Here is a 25351-nt window from a genome sequence, read left to right on the forward strand (position 1 = left end):
CCTATTTTGAAGCAGGAGATATGAAACGTGTGCAATGCCCTCGCCGAGACTCGAACCTGGATCTCTCGAATATGCGCCGAGTGTGCTGACCGTTATACTTTGAAGGCATGCTACGAAGGCGGGAGAAATATATACTCCCACTTTTAAAGGGTGACTAGGGTTTAGGGGACCCAGTCGCCAAATCCTGGTGGTGGAGAATCATCATCCACCACCTTTTTTTAGTTCGGACGCCACTGTAGAAACATTAGTTATTTTTAATGCGAGAGACGTGAAAAATGTGCAATGTCATCCCCGGGACGCGTAATGGCAGACCGCACATTGAGTTGAACAGTGTTAAGCGAATTTCGCTTACTGCGCATGCTTGATGGTGTACCTTTGGCGCGGGGAGAAATATTGGCGACTAAGCAACCCTACGAACCCTACGCTAGCTTATTCGTGACCTCCATGGCTGTTGAGTGTGTTCGAGTGACGTTTATTTAATATTGTGGAACTTTGCTTATCAGTTATTTTAACGTCCATACCGATTGCACTTGCTTATTTTTCTAATATATGTTTCATTTTAATTTATCAATAACAGTGCATTTAATATTTGTTAACATATGTTCGTAATAATTCGTTATTTAGATGTAATTTGTTTACATGTCATAATTCAGTAATTGTAAACTGGACTTTCTCGCTTAGTTTGTCAGCGTATATTCGCGCTTTTATTTTCTCATTTCAAAGAATTTAATAACTAGTATTAAGGAATTGTAAAATTTCTTCAGGGTTATTTGCAAGCACTTTGTTATACTCCTCAGTGTTCGCAATAATTTCAGCTTTCTAGTTGTTTCAGCAGTACAGCAAAAAATAGTATTTTAAAACAGTAATTAATTTACATTTACATTATACTCTACGAAGATTTAAACGCCAGATTTGTTTACAATCAGATGGCGGTACATCTACCATATACCGTATTTATCTTCTTTACAAATCGCGCCAACATAGAAATTACGCCAAATTGTTTTCTGGGCATGCGCAGTATGCGACATTCGTTTAAGACTGTTCAACTCAATGTGCGGTCTGCCATTACGTCCCACACATTGAGTTGAACAGTCTTAAACGAATGTCGCATACTGCGCATGCCCAGAAAACAATGTGTGGTCTGCCATTACGTCCCCCATCAAAACCGACAGTTTGTCGTCGTTGCATGCCATCATGAACCCCAACCATGTCAGTAAAATAATACAGGGCATTCAAGCAAATCTGCGCCAATGCAACCTGCACATCAAGCTTGAATGGATCAAAGCACATGCGGGTCATCTCGGAAACGAGATGGCGGACCAACTTGCCAAAGAAGCGGCGTTAGGCCCGACAGACTTGCAGTTCAATATCCCATGGCCGGTCACATTTCTAAAGAAGTCACTACGACTTAAAGCCATTGGCAAGTGGCAACAAGAATGGAATGACAGTACCACTGGAAGACGTGTCCACTACCACATCAGCTATGTGGACACAGAACGGAACATTGCCAATACACAGCTGGTTAGGTACATTTCGGGACATGGACCTTTTCCTGTATACTTCTACCGATTTGGCATCTGTTCCTCAGATCAATGTACGTGTGGACACACAGGCTCCCCGGAGCACTACCTAACTTCTTGTCCACTCACAGAGGGACAACATGTTCCTATACCAACGACTAACAGGCAGTCATTTTGTAAATTCCTTATTAAGCAGCGCCACTTAATCCAAAAAATTGGACATATGATGGATAAGCTGGCAGACCTATACACAGACTTATGCCAAATATAGCAGTCCGCGCAGCCTAAGCACACTTGCATATACTCAATGCAATATGAACTGCATAACGTTACAACAGTTACAGTGAAATTTGTAATGAATGGACGCCTAAACTCTGCGTCTGATTTTACACCCAATATGCAAACCACATAGGCACATGTAATATTAAAACGCAATAGTATCTGTAAGTTTGTTCCAAATGTAATCTGCAAATTGCAAACTGTGCGTATGTGTGTCTAAGACAAAATGTGCTATACTACAGTTCAAATGTATTGATGTAACTCCAACATAGTAAGCGAAGCTATAATGTAACCAGTGTTCAAGTCATTGATTTATATGTAATGTGTGTTTACTGTAAATATAGTGTCTAAACTATTGATTGTACTCAGTATATGTTTTTTTATATTTATGATATTTGTGTATGTTTTTTATATTTTAGCATGGTTTCTTCATATAACTGTCTAATGGTTTATTGTACCGATTTTATGTAACATATGCTTACTGTACCCATGATATCAGGGACTGTATTCTGTATTGTAGCATGCTCCCACATATGGTTATCCTATGCAATTTTGTGTAATTGTCTTCGATGCTTTACCCCTGTATGTATATAACTATGTTCCATAGCATATTCTAACACGCACCTGTGAGGCGCAGTAAGTGAAGTTTTAACGCAACCAGAGTTTCAGTCCTTGATATATATATATATATATAATGTTTGTTTAATGTAGACAAACTTAGTCATTGATTTTCATGTAATGTATGCGTAATGTATATATGATATCAGTGTTTGTATTTTATATTTAAGCATGTCTCTACATATGACTGTATCATGCATTAATATGTAATTGTTTTTCATGTTTTACCCCTGCATGTACATGGCTATGTACCATGGAATATTTTAACATGCTCCAGAGTAGCGCAATAGCATCTGAGTCTTTGATATATGTCAGGTTAATGTAAACATAGTATCTCAGTCACTATTTTTTATGTAACATATGTTTAGTGCTTATATAATATTGTTTCCATAATCGTTATGTAACTCTCCACAAGTTTCATCCCTGCATGTAAATAACTATGTACATAGATTATTTTAACGTGCCCCTGTATGGTGCAGTTAAGTGAAGATTTAATGCAACCAGTGCCTTCATTTTTTGATATTTAGGCTACGCCTTTTTAATGTAGATATAGTATTTTAGACATTAAATTTCATGTAACGTGTGTGTAATGTATGTGTAATGTATCTAGATGTTTCCATGTAATGTATGTGTAATGTATCTATGATATCTGTGTTTGTATCTTATAATTCAGCATGTCTCCACATATGATTGTCTTATGCATTATTATCTAACTGTTTTCTATGCCTTACTTACCCCTGCACATATATAACCTTGTACCATAGAATACGTTAATATGTGGCTATGTAGCGCAATAAGTGAAGCTTAAAGCACAACGTCTGAGTCTGTGATATCCATACAATGTCTGTCCAATGTAAACATAGTATCCAAGTCATTAATGTTTACGTAACAAAAGTTTAATGTATTTAGGATATTGGGTGTTAATAATTGTTAAGTAACTTTTTCCATGTTTTACCCCTGCATGTAAATAACTATGTACCATAGAATATTTTAAAGCGCCCCTGTGTGGAGTAGTAAGTGAAATTTTAATGCAACTAGTGCCTCAGTCCTTGATATTTAGGTAATGTTTGATTAATGTAGGTATAATAGTATGTTAGTTATTGATTTTTATGTAACATAGTATGTTTAATGTATCTATGATATCTGTGTTGGTATGTTATATTTCAGCATATCTCCACATATAATTGTTTTATGCATTATCATCTTACTGTTTCCATATCCTACCCCTGCATGCATATAACCTTGTACAGTAGAACATTTTATCTTACGCCAGTCAGGCGCAATAAGTGAAATCTAATGCACCTTGATATTTATATTGACACTGGTGGACGTGGCGCTACACCAATTAACCATATGGTAAAGGGGTGGTGCCCACGTCCTCCGTCGCATGTCGCATGCCATTACGTCCCCGGGACTCAAACCTGGGACCTTTCGAATACACGCCGAGTGTGCGGAGCCTTACACCACGAAGACATGCTATGAAGGCGGGAGAAATACCTTATACTGTAATCGCGAAAAATTTTGGTTTTCAGATTTCAACGGAAATATCCATTTTGACCGTTCCTGAATCCATCTTGACTATTTTTTGCTTGACATCTGTACTGTAGAAAAAGGAATATATCCCCCCCCCCTTTTTTTTTTTTTTTTTTTTTTTTTGTCCATTGGCGTCGACTTGGCCGCTACTAAGACCGGAGGTAGTGGCGACATTGTTGTGGAAGCACCCTAATAGGTGGGCCACGTTGCGTCCTATGAAGGGAAGGACAAGTACACCACGCCTTCTCTGGGACTCGAACCCAACCCCTTCGGTAGTCTCCCCTAACCACTATATCGTCTGGATGTCCCAAAACAGATTGTGAAATGGATTCAAATTGGATTGTTTACGACGTCTGTAGAATTCTGAACTGTGCTTTCAATCAGCAACTGCCCCTTAATTTCTCTTTTTAATTCATGCACTTCCCTTTTCTATTTTAAGAATAGCAATAACTTTCTCGAACCTGCGTCATATCTGAAAACTAATTCGGCATCATGTCATTTTAACCTTTTGCATTTCGTATAACTCTTACACAGTACGCGTGTGTGTGTTTTGAAAAAAAAAAAAAAAAAAAAAATTGGCTCCCGTACTGCAAAAATTGATCAAGCTATTTAATTTCAAAGTTTTCAATTTTTGATGCCATTTTCAACTTGGCGTGAAGGATCAGTTAATTAAGTTAGAATAATACGAGGAAATAAGTTTAAATGATGTACGGTAAAATAATACGAGAAAATAAGTTTAAATGATGTACGGTAAAATAATGTGTATAATTTAATAGGCGTAGAAGGAAGTCGTGGGGTGTCCACGTCAGATTTCGTTTCCTTTTAAAAATTCATTATTAGAGCGTTATTTATTCTTTCTTTCTGATCATATCTCTATTAAATCCCAAACAAATGCTTTCAGACTACTAAATCTATGTCGCTTTGCTTATAACGATGTTCAATCTTTTTAAAAATTCCGATACAAGTCTCGTGCTGGAGATGAATTTTTTTTTTTTTTTTCGTACAGTGTTGCCATTGCTCGCTTTGAAATCGTTGAGATTGTTATCAAAAGTTCATTAATGTTTTATAAAATATGAAACAGGTAATAAAACAAGTTCCAAATTTGGAGTTCATTAATTGAAGTTCATTAATGTTTTATAAAATATGAAACAGGTAATAAAACAAGTTCCAAATTTGGACTTCCAGATGCCCGTATTCAAGTAGAGGTCTACGTTATTCAAAATTTTATGCCTGTATTTATGGTTGTGTTTTCACAGCGCGAGAAACATACATACATTCACGCAGATTCTTCATTATTTAATTTATTTAAACATAATAATATTTATTTGGTGGAAACAATATGAAAAAAGAAACGCTGTCTATAGTGAACCAACGCAAAATTTCAAAACGACACCAATACCCCATCTGGGCTAACAAAAATGTATTTTGAAAAAAAAAAATTAATACATTTTAACTTATGTAGACGATCTAATAGCAGATCTCTTCCTTATATGTATATCGTGCTGTTTTTCAGTAGATTATTTGGCATCAGCATTTGCGTTAAAAATAAACATTTGGCAGCGGTGGGATTCGAACCCACGCCTCCGAAGAGACTGGTGCCTTAAACCAGCGCCTTAGACCGCTCGGCCACGCTACCAACGGGAAGAATTCTAGCTGTACAATCCAAATTTGAATTTAAATTGATAATGAGCTTTTGAAAGGCAAAAGATTTCGAAAATAGGACAAGAACACGCCCGTGTCTAATCGGATTCAACTGGAGTAGATAAGAAAAGGAAACGTGTAAAACTTCTTACGCACTTCATTTAAGGCTTTTATTCTTTAAACGAAAATTTTATATCGGTTTTATTATTTTTCCCCTTATAGATATACGTTTCATACAGATGGTTATTTGCTGATATATTTTTCTTACTTACTTATTAGTGAGCATAATAGTTTGTAATTATTATTCGATCATATGCTTGGCACAATTATTATTTCAATTCTCACATAAGAGTATAGACTTGAAACGTTTGCGAATGCTCAATGAATTCTGTAAAAAAATGAAAATTTTAAAAACTTACAGCATTATTAATAATAATAATAAGAAGAAGAATATATATACAGAGGCTGTTCGCACATTTTTTAGACGATTTTGGTAAGCGGTAATAAAAAATCGTTTGCTGCAAAAGTAATTGCAATTGTACTATGCTTTTAAAAGTCAAAATTATCGTCTGTGGCTTGAACGTTTTGTTTTTATTCAAAATAGCGAATTTAATAAAGCAGTGATTCGAAGGCTACATTGACGCTCTTTCCGAAGAGAAATATGCATACTCCGTTATCCAAAAACGACGTGAGAGTCATGGTTTTGTGATATCTAAAGCGTCGATAGGTAATATCATCAACAAAATGGAAACAAACGTCAAATCGGAGCCTCAAGTGGGACAAAAATTCCAAACAAGTATCCAAGGAAAAAACGGACATCTTCGACTATTGCAAAGGTACGTTGTTTAATGTCAAAAGAAAATCCCCCTAGTCAAAGGACAGTTGCAAAATCATTAAAATGCTCGGTGTCCACTGTAAACAAAATGCTGAACGTTGACTTAAATCTTAAAGCGAAAAAACGCAATGTGCATCGTCTTCTTCCAAAGCATATCGCTCAACGCAGGACACGCTGCAGAATTCTATACGAGAAACACTTATCCAAAGAAAAATGGGAAAACAATTGTCACAATAAGGATGAAGCATGGGTGTATTTAAATTATTGTAACAAAAAAAGAGCCATTTATTATCATAAAAAGGGAAAAAAAATTAAAGTACATGGTTCAAAGAATCCAAAGAAAGTTTTTCTAAGGGATTCATGATGGTTGCTGGTTTTTGTTATAATGGCAAGTTAAAAATAAAGAGAGTGCAAAAAAATGTCAAGATTAATTCCAAATACTATCACGAACATATTTTAACGCCAATGTTTTTGAATGAAATACCATCGCTTTACTCACAGTGCCATCCATCTGTGAGACTCCATCAGGACAAAGCTAGCAGTCTCACATCAAAATCCACTGTAAATTTCCTAAAAGAAATGGAACAAAAAACTGGTATCAAGGCCATACCCTTCACTGATATCCCAACTAAATCTCCCGATGTGTCACCTATGGATTTTTGCGCTCTCGGACTTTTAAAAACTGCATTATCCAAATGTTCTCCCAAAACCCTAAAGTGTGTGTGTGTAATTATGGCAAAGCCTCGAGGGCTATCTGCCTAAAAGGGGGATGCCTTCGTGGAGGACTTGCTAAGGGAAACTGACTCGTATACACGTTACACATGGGGAAAACCACGAAAACGCCCATGCAGCCAGCCCGTTCGCGGGATTCGAACCTCGGACCGAACTACCAGTGTTCAGCGACTTTACCGCTCGACCGCTGGTGGGCTCCCCAAAACCCTAAAGAAAACTGCTCTTGTTGATTGTAGCGAATTCGCGGAGTAGGTTTCTTAAGCTGTTTTGAATTAAGTTCTCTTAAACGTTTGAGTAGTTAGAAGATTACTACTGTGATATATTGTGATACTGCACGATTATTTGAGGACATTTAATCATATATGTTGTTATAATAATAAATTTTCTTCATTTTTCATCGGATTCATCCAGACGTCCACATTCGGGTGGAGACGTACGTTATTCAAAATTTGATTGATGGCTCTAGGTACAGTTGTTTTATCACAATGCCAGAAACATATAAACACGTACGCAGATTCTTCATTATTTAATTTCTTTAAATATAATACAGGGCTCTAATATTTGGTGGCAACAATTAAAAAAATGATTCGCCGTTTGTAGGGAATCAACGCAAAATGCCAAAACGAAATTAATTAATAACTCTGGGCAAATTTCACCTTTGGGCTAAAATTTTTATAAAAATGTGCTAGGTTCTGATAAAAAGTTAGGGGGAATATACGCAAGCAATACGGCATATTTAAATATAAAAAGAGCGACACAATTTATTTATAATTTCCTTGGTGTGTTTTTAATTATCAGCCGAACAGGACGGATTTCGAAGGTGCTGTTTTAAATTTTTATTACTAAAATATTTTACGTAAAATCATTTTAAACCCAAACTTGCTAAAAATCTAAACTGCTGTAGCTTCTCATGCATCCGGACGTATCATATACAGTCTTCAGAGCCAAAGTGCCCAAATCAAGTTAAAAAATTATTCAGCCAAATTATTTTAAAATTTAAAGACAGTTTAAACTGTTTACGTTGCTAATGTGTCGGCATATATGTGCATACACAGCGTTCAACGTCAATGTGGTCACATCGACGTTATACAAAACAATAAACGGCGTTAACAACGACGTTATTCAGTTACATTATTTTAAATTTGAAAATATATATGTTGTTGAAAATATATATGCATCCGGTCGAACATACATATACAATCTTAACGTCAGGTTGTAAGGATCTTAAGTTTTACTAACGTTTATTTTATTTTAAATCTTTACTATCACTTCTTATTTTCTACTTCCGGCCAGAATTAAAAGCTTTAACTTATTTATGCAAATTTTGTCTGGCGAACGCCAAGTACCTAAGTTGTGGCTTTTTGCCAAGCGAGAGAGAGGAAGGAGTTAGTCGAAGCAGGCCGCTTACCTTAGCAGTTTTACTCGGTTGCTGGTTGCCTTCCAGGCCAGAGGTTTAATCCTCGTGATACTTTTAAACGTATTGTAGTGTTAACAGTTCTCTGTACTACATACGGCTTCCTGTTAATATACGGCCAATCTTCCACGTAGGCCCTTGTTTATTATTCCAAAGTTAAGTTAAAGTTTAGTTAAATATTTTTATATTCTTACGTTCAGACCACAAGTAGTTGGTCTCTGTATTCCGAAGTACGGAAATTATTGTAAAGAGTGAAAAATAAAGGGTTTCGTATACCCTTCCTGTGTATCTTGTCTACTTCCCACATTTATTGAACATAGCTTTAGTAAGCTCCCTGTTCCGAGTCAGGGTCTTTGCATGTTCCCAAAGAAAGTAAGAAGGAACATTGAACCTGATAGTGGGCCTCACGTTGGGCGCCACTATCAGGTTCTTCAATGTTCCCCAAGCAAGTAAGGAGAAACACTGAACCTGATAAGGTTACGAATAGAGATTAAGAGTGCACTCCCATTTAAGGCCCACCAGCAGCCGAGCGGTAAAGTCGCAGAACACTGGTAGTTCGGTCCGAGGTTCGAATCCCGCGAACGGGCTTGTTTTCATGGGAATTTTCGTGGTTTTCCCCATGTATAACGTGTACACGAGCCAGTTAACCTTAGAAAGCTCTCCACGAAGCCATCCCTTCCCTTGGGAAGATAGCCCTGGAGGCTTTGCCGTAATCGCATCAAACAAACCAAACCCATTTTACTCTGACTACATACTCTGACTTCTACGGTTCTATTGCAAAGTGAAATAGAATATAAAAATTGTATAAAATACGTTTTTAGTGCTTTCTTTATAAAAAATGAATTATTATATTTTCTTATCATATTTATATATACTTATCATATTTTCTTTATCTATTTGTCGTGTGATTTACATGCGTATAAAAACATTATTTACGTCTGTAATAATCTGATGAAATTTTGCGCTTTATAATTGCCAGTTTCAGAGTTAATTTTCAGATGCCCTCGAGGCTGAAGCATAGAATTTTCAAATGCGCCTATTAGACGTACTTTCTGGTTCTTAGTATTCCTTTCATACTTTTTATCAACTTTTAAAGTGTAAATTTAAACTGGTATGGGATAGTTATCAAAAGAACACAATCAGTTTATATTTATCAATGACTCATTTTGCTCTCAAAGAATGAATGAGGAAGCCATACACAAACAGATTTGACGACATTAAATCCCTTATCAAAAATTTCAGTTAGATTTTGACAACAAAACAAAAACAGTTACACCTTTATCTGAGAATCCAGGCTTATCACCGATAAAAGCTGAAGCATAGAGTTATCTATAATTACATAAAGCAAGATATGTCCTTGAGTCCCAACTCCGCAGCATTAGACTATATATCCCCAACATACCAGTTAGACATCCAGTTATATTTTAAAATATCGGCCTATTTATAGTAATTAAATTGTAAAGTACTTTTGTCGCGTAATTAACTGGAAGCACATCTGACTAGCAGTTGGTAGGACCGGATTTCGTATTCCGGCCAGGGCACTGTAGATTTGTTATGTTTCCTGTTCCGAAATAGCCTAATGACTCATTAGATTATATCATGTTTCCTAAATACTAGCACCCCAACGATTACAGTGGCGCCCAAATATAGTGCACGATAACCATTTTGCCACAAAATTGACGATTGGATTCCCACCTTCTTAGTCGCTTTTTAATTCAGGAAAAACGTAAAGCATTTTTATACCTTCGCAGTGTAATTAAGTGGTTTTTGTGAAACTCGAAATTTCGTATATGTTTTACTGAGAGGTATCATGTGACCAAAATTCTCGAAGCATGAAGCTTCTGTTACTTGATTCTTTTCTTCATGATATATCTCACTAAAAATATTAAATATTTTTACAGAATGACTTATATATATATTTATTTTTCAAACATACAAAAGATGTATAACGTTCCCATATTAGTCTAAATATATATAAAATGATTCGCTATTCCAGTAGGTCATCTTTTTTGATAATCTGTACTGATAGACTGTGTTAAACTTTAAAAAAGCCATTTGGGCGACCGTTAAAATATGAACCTTTTAATTTATTTCTTAACTAGCAGAAGTACTAGAGGCCAGTTAAGTCAGATTGAGAGTAATGCATAGAAAAACAGAGAACAATATCCCTGTAACCCACTTTTTTTTTTTTTTTTTTTTTTTTTTTTTTTTCAAAGTGGACGACAACCTTTTCCAGAACCCAGAAAAGAACTTAAGAAAGTTTGGCGATGATAGCTATAGTAGTGACTGAGTTACAGTGGATGGACAAAAATATGGAAACACCTTGTGAAATGCATGTTTGAAAAGAAAGATTCATTTTAATGAAATATGTAGGTGGCGCTGGCGTTTTCGACTACTGATGCCACCTATACAACTTCGTAAATGTGCTAAACAGTTCAGTTGTTGTCGGAGTACTGTTATGTGAGGTTGTCATTGCATTATGTCAGAGTTAACAGACTTCGAACGTGGGCAAATTGTTGGAGCACGTATGGTAGGTGCTTCGTTAAGCAAGGTAGCCGAGGTGTTTAGTATTTCAAGAGGTACTGTATCGAAGATTTATTCCGCATATTTGAAAAGCGGAAAAACATCATCTGCTAAATCACAGCGCGGACGAAAGTGTGTCCTGAGTGATCGTGACAGACGATCATTAAGGGCAATTGTGACGAAAAATAAGAAGACCACAGCTGCAAAAATTACTGCTGAAATGAATTACCGAACCCTGTGAGGACTAATGCAATTAGAAGGGAGCTTCATAAACAGGGAATTGCTGGCCGTGCTGCAATTGAGAAGCCACTCATCAGTGATGCTAATGCCCGTAACAGGAAAAGGTGGTGTTTAAGTCATAAAGCCTGGACTATAGAGCAGTGGAAGCGAGTAATATGGTCTGACGAGTCTTCTTTCACATTGTTTCCCACTTCTGGCCGAGTTTACGTCTGGAGAACGCCATCTCAAGCCTATAATACAGACTGCTTGTTGCCAGGAGCAAAACATGGCGGGGATTCTGTTATGGTTTGGGCAGCCATATCGTGGTTCTCTGCTAGCTCCATGATAACTGTGTTAGGGCACATGTCTACCAAGACTTATGTGAACATTTTGGCCGATCAAGTTCATCCCATGGTACAAACTTTGTTCCCCGATGGTGATGGTGTCTTCCAAGACGACAAAGCCCCTGTTCACACAGCTCACATTGTCCAGGACTGGTTTTCTGAGCACGAGGATGAGTTGTCCCATCTCCCCTGGCCACCACAGTCACCAGACCTGAATATCATCGAACTTTTGTGGTCTACATTGGAACGGAAAGTGCGTTCTCGTTATCCACCGCCAACATCGTTATCTGAACTTGCCACCGTTTTGCAGGAAGAATGGTATAATATTCCCTTGGCAAACATACAGGAACTGTATTTATCCATTCCGAGAAGACTGCAAGCTGTTTTGGATGCCAACGGGTTTCCTACACCATATTAAGCAAAGAAACATGTTTTTTTAAAGGTGTTTCCATATTTTTGTCCAACCCCTGTATTAAGGAACAAACAAACCGACTTTTTTCTTTATATACAGAGGCTGTTCACACATTTTTTAGACGATATATGTGGTATTCACAAAACTAAATTACATAAAATTCTTGTGTTTTAAATGTTCTATTTGACATCCTTTATTCTGAACTATCTTTCGACACCGCAATTTCCAGGATAATAATGCCTTTTGAAGTGGCAGAAGAGGTATTCTATCCCATTTCTTCCGAACAGCTTTCCAGAGACCTGTTACAGAACAACAACAAACTAAGTAACTTCCTGAATTGAGAGGTTTTCCTCCTTTTTATAAGATTTTTAAATCGCGCGCGAGAACTTTCTGGAACTTTCTCGAAATCAAAAAGAGATATTTATTAAATGTTAAATGCACGCGCTCTTGTATTTTCAATTTTCCGGCTTAGCTTTCTTTTAATATTCGTCACGCGCTGCACTGCGCGGGAAATAAAACCATTTAATTTACAATTCAACTAACATTAGCTATTTAAATACCAAATCCGTAACAATATTTTGTGCAGATTCTTCGACGGACGTGGCAGGTGTTCTCTTTGAAAACTTTCTAAATATATGATTTCTTCTTGCTTCTATTATTTACGTTCCAGCTCATTTTAGCTTATCGATTGCTGATATATTAAATTGTTCGAAATCCGGATTTTTTTTTTATTCGCCTGCCTTCGTTCTTCCGATGGCCTTCTTCAAAACTTCGGTCAAAACTCATTTCATGTAAGGTGCCCCTGGGGCTTTGCAAGTTAATTCAGACGGTTCAGTTACTATCAGATATCGGTTCAATATTCATCAGATATTGCAATATTATTATATATTATCGGTATATATGTTTGTTTTAAAGAAATAATATTTTATCCATACAGTTTATCCATTACACCTTTTCATGTGTTATGTTTGTACTGTAATCGCTTTCTTCGGAAGTTAAATGATTCGCATAATGTTACCTCTGGATTTTCAGACGATACAATTAGTTAAAAAAGGGGGGGTAAATATGCGAAGAAATATCGTATTAACATTTTGGTAAATGATAAACCTTTTATCCGCAGATCTATTTAGCAATGGGTTGTGCAATCAAATACCGAAGTAGAGGATTAGTGAGATTTATAGCCATTGCAGAAGAATGCTAAATGGTTATCGTCAGCGGACCTTGAAAAATCTCTTAATGGATTGTCTCAAGACTAGTTAACTGCCTTTATGGAAGAATGGAACAAGGTATACATATACTAACATTTGTTTTTCATTGAAGGAATTTCATCGGAGTTGGTGTAGATGTTTGTTGCAAGTGTACGGATAATCAGTGTTCGTGTAACAAAATCTCAGTTATTCCAACTCAATGAAACTTGTTCGGACAACCTTGGGGAAGATTCTGGAAGTCTTAAAGTAAGGTGGAGGTAATGCGAGAGAATTCTACAAAATATCTTTCGATCGCACTGTACTTGATAATTTAATTGTTGGATGCGTTTTCATCAACAGATTCACGCCTCATGGAGATCAATGCTCTTAAACAAGCAAACAACAACAACAACAACAAAAAAAAAAAAAAAAAAAAAAAAAATTAAAAAAAAAAAAAAAAATCTGAAATGTTTCAGATTTTAAATTACGTCCAAAGGGGCGTTTTTTAACATTTTGTGTGTTACCTTTCTTTATTAAATATCATGTTCCTCGCACTTAAACCATAAGATCCAGTGCAACAGCAATATCGCAAAATAGTTTTAAAACGAGCCTATCTTTAGAATTTCCGATACAGAGACTCACGCGCTGGAGATAAAAATGTTTTTTCTGCACAACGTTGCCATTGCTCGCTTTGAAATCCTTGAGTTTGTTAATCAAAAATTCGTCAAAGTTTTAAAAAATAGGAAATCGATCATAAAACAAATTTCAAATTTCAAATTTGGTCTTCCACATGCTCATATTCGTTGGAGGATCACGTTATTCAAAATTCGATGACTCTATGGACCGTTGTTTTATCACAATACGAGAAATATACATACATTTATGCAGATTTTTCATTATTTAATTTCTTCAAATATAATGCAGGACTCTAACATTTTGTGGCAACAGTTTGAAAAGTGAACCGACATTTATCCGTCCGACGCAAAATGCCAAAACGAAACTAATAGTCCTTCGGGATTCAAATCCCTTTGGACTAATTATTGAAGACGTAGCTGTGTTACCGTGAAAGACCGAAATTGGAGAATATCGACTTTCACCGAAGGATGTCAACATTCACCAAATACGTCGGTGAAAAATCGAATATTTCTTGACATTCTTTCACGCTGCCATTCCAAACGGAAGTGTTCCACAAATAAATGCAGTTGTAAAAGCAAGGGCCTCTTGTGCAATTCAAAGTGTCCTAATAGTTTAAGAGATTAATTAATTTAAGAAATTAAGAGATTTCCGAAATATCTCGAGAAATATAAATGCAATTAGGTATGGATATGTTACTGTGAAAGACCGAAATTGGAGAATGTCGACTTTCACCGGAGAATGTCAACATTCACCAAATACGTCGGTGAAAGATCAAATATTGCATTACATTCTTGTACATTCGGACCCTCACCAGTGTATGTCGACAATCACAGATATGCTGTGGTATAGGTCGAAAAGAGAGGAGTATGTACACGCTGTCATTGCATAAGATAGTGTTCCACAAATAAATGCAGTTGTAAAAGCAAGAGCCTCTTGTGCAATTCAAAGTGTCATAATAGTTTAAGTTGTTGCAATAAATAAGATTTGAATCACATAATTTGGTAAGTTTATAACTTCAATTATTTTCCTTTCTCATTTTGAATGTACTGTGTGTTTTAAGTTCTTATGTTCTTAAGTTCTTATTCTGAGTCTCAAGTGCGTTTTTTCGCGAATGAATTACGGAGAAGGAAATATAATATTCTTATATGTTCAACATTCACCATTGGTACATGGTGAATGTCGACATTCACCGGTGTAAGTCAGAAATAGTAGTATTTGGAAAATATTTCGGACATACACCAAGCGACTATGTGAATGTTGACATTCACCGGTGAAAGTCGACATTCTCCAGATTTCGGTGTTTCACCGTAACAGCTGTACAAAAGTTTAACTAAATCGCTTGCGCACGAGCTTGTAACAAACATTTCCATCGAAAGCAAAAGCCTTTTGGGGGAGAGAGGGGTGGATGCGAAATCTTCGAATTTAAAATAATATTCGTTTAAAAAAACTATATTTTAAAGGTTAAAGAAGTGATTATTCTACAGTGAAATACTATAAAATAACTCTTGAATTATGATTTAAATGAAAGTTTAAAATTCCTATGCAATGTAATTTGGATATTTTAAATATTAAACTGCTGTCGAACCGATATAGTCGTTAGCGTCGCTGACTGCCGTGCCGAAGGTCCCGGGTTCGAATCCCGGATGCATATTTCACGAGTGCACATCAGCGTAGCTACTGAGGGAGGGGTTTCGAAAATGGACCAATGAGCTGCTATTGCTCTTGTGACGCTAAATCTTCGTGCATGTGAGCATATGTTATTTACGCTTTAATTTGCATTTGTTTCGCAGCTATAAATATAGCAGAAATCTTGTAGCGCTCTCGTTTTCTGAGTTTAATTATTAGCTGACATTTCACTTTGGCGATTTTTACTACGCATTAATATTAGGATTGATGTTCACGGCATATTATGTGGATTAAGAGAATTCAAGTGTATATTTTTTTAATTGAGCTGAGAATGACTGAAAGTGTTACAATGAATCTAGTGTTTTCTTATTCAGTGCTTGCATTCTTTTGATTTTTAAAGTGTAAGATTCAGAATACATATGATCTGATTATATCCATTGTTAACATTAAAAGTTATATGTGAATATACTCGTTGTGAATAAGATAAATTCACTTTGTTTGATAAGTATTTGTGTAGACAGTACATTTAAGAATGAGCAGTTATTAAATGTGAAATTTAACACACTAAATGTATACGAATGCAAATTAGTAAAGTTCACTTTGAATAAAATTCTGCATGGGTTATAATTATAGAACATCTTTTTCATATAGACTGCGATAAAAAGTACTGACTTCTATTTACATATATAATTAGTGTAAATATTTTTCTCACACGCATAGTTTTATGTAAAGATTGCATTTGGGCTCAGATGTTTATCACGTATTTCTTTTTTCATCTTATTTACCACTTATTGAGTTAGTATTTCACGCAAAAATATCGATATTTTTGCGAAGTATCCAACATGTGTTTGTATTTATTTCAACCAGGTAGTAAAATCTTCATAACTGGCTATAGTTGATGTAACTTCGCAATGAAAAGTTTCAAAAGCAATCGACGACGCTTTAATTGTTTTGTACAGAAAATTGCCTGGCAGAATATTTTCAACCGTCTTGCTTAAATCTTAAATCATGCGAAAAGTCGTGTGACATGAAATATTACTGGATGCTCATTGGTCCATTCTAGAAGCCACTACCTGGTGGCTACACAGATGTGCACTTGTGAAATAGCATCCCGGAGAAGGTATGGATGTTTGTAAATGTATAGCGTCGGTGAGGCATTCTAAATATGCGGCGATTCGAAAGTCCTTTCGTGTGGTTTGCTGGAAAGAGAGAGGTGTGGGAGACGCGGACTCGTCCCCCCCCCGGGATTGCGCTCCATCAAAATTGGGGGTGGAACTGAGCTAAATCGCACAGTCACCTGTTAGGCGTATCTGGCTCTTCTTGCCACGTGGGTTTGGGCTGATGTTTTTGCCAGACAAGTGAGCATAAGTAACAGCACACCAACAAATATTAAACTTTCATTACAGTTAAGGCAGCAGAATTTTCTGATTAACTGTATGTTTCTGCATCCTTGGGAATCATGCGACACCCATCTGGAAAATTTCCAATCCTTAGATCATAATAATAATATGATAATCAGTCATAAGGATGAACTTATGAGCTCAATCTCGAAGCTTAAAGTCTTCGAAGTCAGTCTTCGAAGGTCGGTCATAACATGAAGGAAGTAGCAATTACATGTACTCAAGATAAAAATATAAATTCCTTCATAGTTTAAATAATTTATATTCAAAAATAGAAACTTTACTTCAAAAAATTGCTTTTTAATGACGAAAACGGAATATTCGAATTTATTCTGGTCCATGAAGTGGATAAGATCGCTAAATCTCGATGAGGAGACTGGTTTGCCGATGCGTTTTTTGTAGTTTTACCCGCGTATAACGTCAATGCGAGGTAGTTACCGTTAGAAAAATCTTTGCTGATAGTATTGTTTTCGTAAGCAGATACCCTTTACATGATTTAATCAGCAAGACGACTAAAGGCATAAAATCAGTTAAAATGAGTCTATGTCCCCAGTACTTAGAAGAGCATGTGCGTCCAAACAGGTATGCAGGGTATCGCCGGGACTAAGCTAACTGGCTGAAATTCCTCCCGGATAAAATTCCGAAAGGAAGAATACCATAGGTTGCGATCCGAGAGTTTCCCACCCCTGTTTCCCTACCACTAGTCTCTCGAGAAGATTTCTGCTTGCGATTATTTTAAGTGCCCCTTGCCGCGCAGACACTGCACGCACACTACCAATACCACCGAAAGAGATGTCCGTGTCATTCCACTCGCTCAAATTCCTGACGTTACCATGAGGCGGCTCTTGCAACTCATAGCCTTGATTTTCGACTGATATCTCCACGAGGTCCGAGTAGTGTTGTCTTAACAGATCTCTATTACTGTTGTTGTGACTTATCAAAATTGCGCCTGTCGTTGGCAAGAGCCTTGAGCACCATACAGGTGACAGTTCGATTTTTCTCAGTTTCGCCCCTAATTTTGATGGACAGCATCCCGGGGGGGGGAGAAATGCGTTCGAGGGTCTCTCACCCCTCTTTCTCTACCACCAACCTCTCGAGAGGAATTTCGGCTTGCCGCATATTTAGAGTGCCCCCATCAGTGTTGCGAGAAATTTTTCAACTAAAATAGCAAAAGAAGACACATAAAGCTGCAAAAAATCGCAGCTGACGTCAGAGATCACGTGATTTTTGTGACGTCATAGTTGCGCGTGCTCACATGACCTCTGACGTCATCACAATTTACAGTCTGTTGGTTCTGTAAGTCACAGGCTGTATTCGATTTAAAGTCTTTTTAATAACGTAGCTTTAACTAAACTTTTAAAACTATATTGCTTATTTTCAATTGTTTAAATATCCAATTCTTTTTTAATTAATTCTAATTTAATTTAGGTTTCTATTTTTAAATTAATTTGTACATATCCATTCTTAGCAGATTTCTCACGTTTCGACTGTTAGCGCTTTTGTACTAAATATTTTGAATTGGCAATTCATTAATTTCTTATTTTTTTTCCGGCTTAATTGTGAACATATTAATTGAGGAATGCTTTTCAGCAAGAATTTCATTATGCGTGGTGGATTTATTTCAGCATTCTGATTATTTAAGAAAGCCTTGTTCGTTCACTGTTAAATTTGTTTGCGTTGTTATTTAAAAAATGACTTTGATTTTTAAGTTATTTCCATTGCTTAGTTCTTAAAAGTATTATAATCCGAAGAATGAATTTTATTTCTTTCTCTATTTGGGCACCCAATATATAGCTCGCAACCTACAAGTTCTTTTGTTCAATTCATTATTACCATAGAACAAGGGCGGGAAAGTAACTTAAAAACAAAACACACGAGGGATGAGGGGGGGCAGATCAGAGGTCCCGAAGCAGTTTTTTTTTTTTTTTTTTTCCTTTTCCACTTTTTTCCCCTTCAGGCGTCAGGCTGTGTAGGCTCGTAAAGGAAAGCCCACATGTAAACAAGAATGCCCGATGCTAACTTCTGTTTAAGCCTAAATAAACTACTTTTTTTTAAATATAAATTATATTTAATTGATACATTATTTTCAACATAAAAGCATTTTACGATATATTAAAAAAATCATTAAAGTTGCAAAAAGTGGCATAAGAAACTAATGGAGGTCGCAAAAATTGCGAAAAATCGCACGATCTGGCAACATTGGCCCCCATGCCGCACAGACACTATACAGTTAGAAACATCCATGCCTTCTACAGGGATTCGAAACTGGGCTCTTCGGTGCGGTAGTGAGAGTCACTAACCATTATGCCGGTTGGGGCGGCTCCGGTTATCGTATTTTCTTTATTACACAAGGGAAGGACGTTTTTTTGTCTCCCTTGTGTTTTTTTTTTTTTTTTCAATTAAAACACTCATTTAAATCAATATGCTTGCCAGATGTATGCTTGGACGCAAACTAAACTATAAAGAAAGCCGAAAGTGTCAGTTTATCATTTCCCGAATCATCCAGATCTCCGCAGAAAATGAATAATGGGGGTGTTGACACTATAAGTTTACTAATATCCATGCCTTCTCGGGGATTCGAACCCAAGCCTTTCGGTACGGTAGTCAGAATCTCTAACCCCTATCCCGTCTGCGATGCTAAGAGATGTAATAAGTGAATTTTATAGCTCAAAATTTCGTTTACTAGACCAGAGCATACAGAAATACAAGTCCAATAAAAGTTCTTGTTGTTTCAAATGGCCGGATGCTTGAAATTTAATGCATTTGTCGGGAACAGCCAATACCTTATTGTAATTTTTATAAGATTGAATTTTTAAATTAAGAACATGCAATGCTACAACATTCTACTATGAACGATTACGTAAACAAAGACCACATAAGGATTTTTGTGGAGTACATACTGTTACGAAATGTCAAGGCGCGGTAAGATGTCTTCCCCGCAAAGCAGTTTTAGGGTTGCCATAAAATGGAAAGGGAAGGCAGGGTTGTCACATTTGGCGACAAAATTGGCGATGTACCATGGACGGATGGAGAACCTTTTGGAACGAGTTCTTACCGGTTTAGCCCAGAATGTTATCGAACACAAGCCGAAAGCTATACAAACCCTGCTGGTCCGCAGTCAGTTAGAGTGTGTGTGTCTCGTCTAGCGAGTCAGTCCCTGCGGAGTGGATCGAGTTGACAGCCGGGCAGCGATTGCTGAGTGGGTCGTCGAGTGCACTGCAAGAGTCTGTTAGCATATCGCGGTTAGTGCATCGTCGAGAGAGCGTGTTGTGCTCCGGGAACGACTGAACCGAAGAGTCGGGAGCTGTGCTCGTATGTCGTCGAGTGCATCGCGAGTTGTAGCGTGGAGAGTCTCGAGAGTACGTGGAGTTCCGAGAACGACCGAGCAGAGTCGGGAGCTGTACTCCGGAAAGCAGAGTCGGTAGTTTTTCAGGAAGCTGTCTCCGCCGTTATAGCCTGATAACCTGAAGGCTGTGTCGCTGATTGTTCCAGCGTGTTTATAGTATTTCTTCGACGACTGTAACGTGATTTTGGAGCTGTCCTGACAATATTGGTAAATAAAGTGTGTTTCGATACTTCATCAAGTGTCGTCGTTATTCACTCCAAATCCGCACGAACTCCGTACGAACGTGAAGGAAGAAAATAACGTAACAACTGGTGTCAGAAGAAGAGAAAACCGCAACAATACCTTTTGCATTTATATAGCTGTCGAAAATAATATTCAAAGATCTTTCGAGTAAAATATTCAACCAAAGAAATTCTCTATATTAATTCCTTTGAACAACGCTTTGTTTTACGCGCAGATACCACTGAACTTGAATAATTCTTTTACCACGTTCACCCAACGTACTATTTACATCATCGAGGTGATGTGTGATTGGAATGCCTGATTATGTAATTCAGTGTACGGTTATGGAAACTGCATCAAAATCCCTATCTCAAGTTCGACCTTAACACAGTTTTCATGCTTGCTGAAACTTTTTCCCCTTCCGTTATCAAATTAGCATTTTAAAGTGTTTGTTTACGTTAAAATAGATTGCGCTCATCCAGCTGATCGTTATCGGCATATTAAATAGCAAGTGCTATTCAATTTATGCAAATTCGAAGTCTGCTTTTTTTTCCTCCTCTCTTCATTCCATTGCTAAAAAATTTTATTGATATTTATAAATGATATGAAATCTATTTCGATCGAAAAATAACAAAATTCTTTTCACAGCTACTCAAAACACTTGCAAGAAAAGTTATTCGAATTCGCTTGGTTAAAATCAGACTCAGCTTGAGCAGTAAAGAACAACAACTCTGAACCAGTTAAAAAGAAATCTAGTTATCCGGACTTCGGTTAATCAAAACCTGCTATCCGAAAGATTTTTTTTTTTTTTTTTTTCCTAAATGAAATTAAATTCGAAGTTTAATTTGCATGCACAATTTTATTTCGTTCTGTTATTCTTGATGCAGAGTTTGTAATACTCTCAAAGTAGTACTTACGTATTAAAGCAACACCTTGGCACAATTTGGCGATTGTGTATGGGTGAAAAGTTAAAATGACTTACCGGGTGCAAGGCGATGTTTTTCGCGAATTTTTCTTAAGAAAGATTCCCAAACTATCGGTATTTATTCTAAATCGGCAGATATTATCAATATAAGAAAAAAAAAAGGCACTTAGCAACTAACAATACAGATCTTAATTATTAGATACGGATTACGTAATATATTCAAAAAATCTGATGTGTACACCACATGACTTCCTTGTACGGAATATTAAATTATATGCATTTTTTCTTGCATTTCATTTAAACTTATTAGATTTAATTAAACCTACTTCGCCGACAGCGCATAAACCACAATAGAATAAATGCAATACAATTCTTTAAAATTGACTTTGTTTACCATAGCGACACTCTGGCGCTAGGTTTTAACAGTATTATATATCATTCATATTATAACTCAGAATGCACAAAATGTATATCACTTAAAGAATTATCTAATCGTTGCCACATGTTCTATTCAAATACAATAATAAAGCTAGAACTATGTATAAAAGAAATTAAGCAAAAACAAAACAGAAACAGTTTTTCACAGACGATTGAGTATTTCTCATTCAATTAATTCAGTTCTCACTTCGCGAGAAGGCAAAAATACATAAAAACTCAAAATATCTGTATTAAAAATTACGAAGTAAATTTCAAACGCTTATTTCCTCGAAAAAATTCCAGAAAGAATTAAGCATGATTTAATTGGCAATAATAAATGAATGCGTTATCTTTGTTGTTGCGAAGCTAAGTTTCTCTAGATTGGCAACAAATCCACTAGTCTCCTGTTTCCAATGTAAACATCAATGGCCGCCATTAAAAGCAGGCTTAGCGGCAATTAAACAACTTTAAAACTGCTGATAATTCTAAATATATTGCACACAGATTTACTAAAGGCATAAAATCCTTAACCGGAAGATAAAAACAACATAATTCAATCATTTGTAAAGCAAAAAATGTGCAATTTACAAACATATAAGAGTAAAGAAACTGAGATCACTGAGCCGGGTAATAGAGTGGATATATATATAAATGTATTTATATACGTTTGGTGCTGCCGATTGCAACCAAAATACGAGGTGCACATCTACATGTTATAGCAGTCCTATATACAAAATTTCAACGTTCTGAGGCTACTCGTTTTTGATTTATGCGAGATACGTACGTACGCACGAACGTACGTACGCACGTACATACGTTCGTACAGACGCCACGAAAAATTATCTTCAGAATTAATTTTAAAGCAGTTTTATAATTTTTTTGAAGGAAAAGAGTCTTTTATTCTGTCCTTACGTACAGATATGACGCAAAAACATCGTTAATTTGCATTCGATAGCGGTCAAAATGCATATTTTCGTTGAAATATGCTGCCTGAAATTTTTCGTGATTACAATACTTCCTTTTTACTTCGTACAAGGAAGTAAAAATAAAACTCTTACATTCTTCACCAATCTTTCTGAAATTTACTTCCACTTTTCGTCTCCCCAAGTATACAGCGATCCATTTTCGCTCAAAAAAGCAGAGAATAACAGAAACTCGGCATCGCGCTAGCCATGGCAACACCGAGGCTACCTATCGAACGCATTTCCTCGTTTTTCGATTCACAGATTGTGCGGGAAAATTCTACATTCCTGAAGAAATTTTACGGCAATTTCTTCCATTGCTCGTAGATTCCATAAGTGCATATTTTAAAAATAAGTGTACGGCAAAACACGTCACGATTCGTTTATAAAAACCGTATGAACTTCGAACACAACAAAACGATCCCATACGAAACTGAGGACATTAGTTGATCCAAGGATTGTTATCAGCATGGTTGGCTAAAGAAGTTTCAGGCTTGCCAGAGTTTCTCACATTCTGAAAATATGGCGTCTTCTACTAAGATGGTTGCAATAACACGTAAGACCGTTCCCCAAAGAGCCTTAATTGAATGGAAGCATCATGTAACTGTTCGAGAGATTGTAAAAAGGCTAAATATATCACACACAACAATTGAAAATTACACAAGATGTCCTGGACTTGTTAAGAAGATCGATATTTGTATTCCACATGAATTGAAAAAGATTCACGTAACACGACGAATCAATATTTGCGATACGCTTCGAACGTAAAGCAGTCCATCCTTTTTTTAAACGAATTATCACTGGTAACTAAATATGGATCGTCTACAATAACAATAATCGAAAAAGGATCATGGCCCAAGCATCGAAAGTTAAATTGCACTCGAAGAAACGTATGCTGTCATTTTGTGGGATTACAAAGCTGTTATGCACTTTAAGTTGCTTCCAAGCAACCAAACGATCAGCTGAGATGTTTACTCCCAACAACTTGTAAAATCGTTAGGTTGTTTTAAAGCAGGAGACGTGAAAATGTACAGTGCCTTCACCGGGACTCGAACCTGGACCTCTCGAATACGCGCCGAGTGCGCTACCCTTATACCACGAAGGCATGCAGAAACGAGGGAGAAAATCCACTATATACTTCTCCTTTTAACCCTTTAACTGTCAAGTTATTTTGATGATTTGGGTACACAAATTGTCAAATTTTTTTATTGCAAAAACCAAATGTTTAGTACAAAATCAAATATACTTAAGTAGTTAAAAATTGATATTTTGACGTACATGGGTAAAATTTTTAAAGTTTTGTAGCCACTGCATATTTGCTTTGAGGCGGCTGCTACTCAACATGGCAGTTGCAAAGTTCGCTTCTAGTGGAGCATTATTTTCTAAAAATGAAAAAAATTAATTATTTTCTAAAACATAAATAAATATAAGTGAATACCTAATAGTAGTTCAGTAATTCAGTCTTGTGTGGTACAACTGGAAACACTTTTCCAAGCACAAACCAACTCCACAATCACTACAGAATCGTGATTCCTTCCTTATCTTTTCCCCATTTTTATCCTTTTTCGAACAACACACTTTGCACTGTCTTGTAGGCTCACGTTTCGCAGGAGTAAGAGGAAAATGGGATATAAAATGTCGTTCAGTAAGACGGGCAGGGTTATCTATTGTAGGTGGTCTGCCAACATTCTTTTGTTCAGAAGCTGCATCATCATATTTATGTAAAAGCTCTTCTACAACTTGGATTCGAAATTCTAAAAATGTAATACGTTTCCCAACTACATTTTTATAGAGCAAATATGAGTTCCAGAGTACCTTGTCTAGTAAATGTAAAAATATCTTTTTTATAATATTTTTTCTGACGTTTTGTTGACATTGTTGGATGAAAGGATATTTCCTGATCACAGCGATCTACACCACCCATATTTAGACCGTAATTAGAAACAATCTTCGGCTTGAGTATATCTCCATTTTTTAATTTTTGAGGCTGACCATGGAAGTATCATGAATACTGCTCATCAAACACACATCCTTCACCTTCGGTTGAAGAATCTAAATCATCTATATAACGTTTCAAAGAACTGGAGGCTATTTTACAACAAAAAGACCCCCATACACTTTGAACCAAATAACCTCTAACCTTTGAAATCTTCAGTAAAGTGCTGTCATCTATTGAACTGAGCGCACATTAACTTTTCCCGAGATACAGACGGGTTTGACAAAGAGCTGAAGCCGAAATAAACGTCTCCCGATATATAACAATACGATGCACTCAAAATAAAAATTACCCCGAGTAATACTCGGGCGTGACATTTTCGAACACCAGTGCTGTACCCGAGATTATCTCGGGCATGACAGTTAAAAGGTTAAAGGGCGACTAGGGATTAGGGGTCTCAGTTGAAAAATCCTGGAGGTGACGAATTATTTTCCGCCACTTTTTAGTTTCAGCGCCCCTGTAGAGTCATGAGGTTATTCTGATGCTGGAGACGTGAAGAATGTGCAATGCCGTCGCCGGGATTCGAACCTGGATCTCTCAAACACGCTGCGAGTGTGCTAGCGA

At 36.6% G+C, this 25351-nt stretch overlaps 1 long non-coding RNA gene and 1 other non-coding gene across 2 annotated transcripts in view; both read right to left on the bottom strand.

Annotated features, from left to right (window-relative positions):
* LOC146994906 (uncharacterized) overlaps positions 1-25351 on the bottom strand; it is a 162372-nt gene that overhangs the window by 132854 nt on the left and 4167 nt on the right. The window lies entirely within an intron of this gene.
* On the bottom strand, positions 5505-5586 carry TRNAL-AAG (transfer RNA leucine (anticodon AAG)). The gene has a single exon. It is a non-coding gene; the product is annotated as a tRNA-Leu (tRNA).

This window comes from Stegodyphus dumicola, chromosome 10, assembly GCF_044657685.1.
Source record: "Stegodyphus dumicola isolate Sdum_Otavi_A_Nest chromosome 10, ASM4465768v1".
Classification (NCBI taxonomy): Eukaryota; Metazoa; Arthropoda; class Arachnida; order Araneae; family Eresidae; genus Stegodyphus; species Stegodyphus dumicola.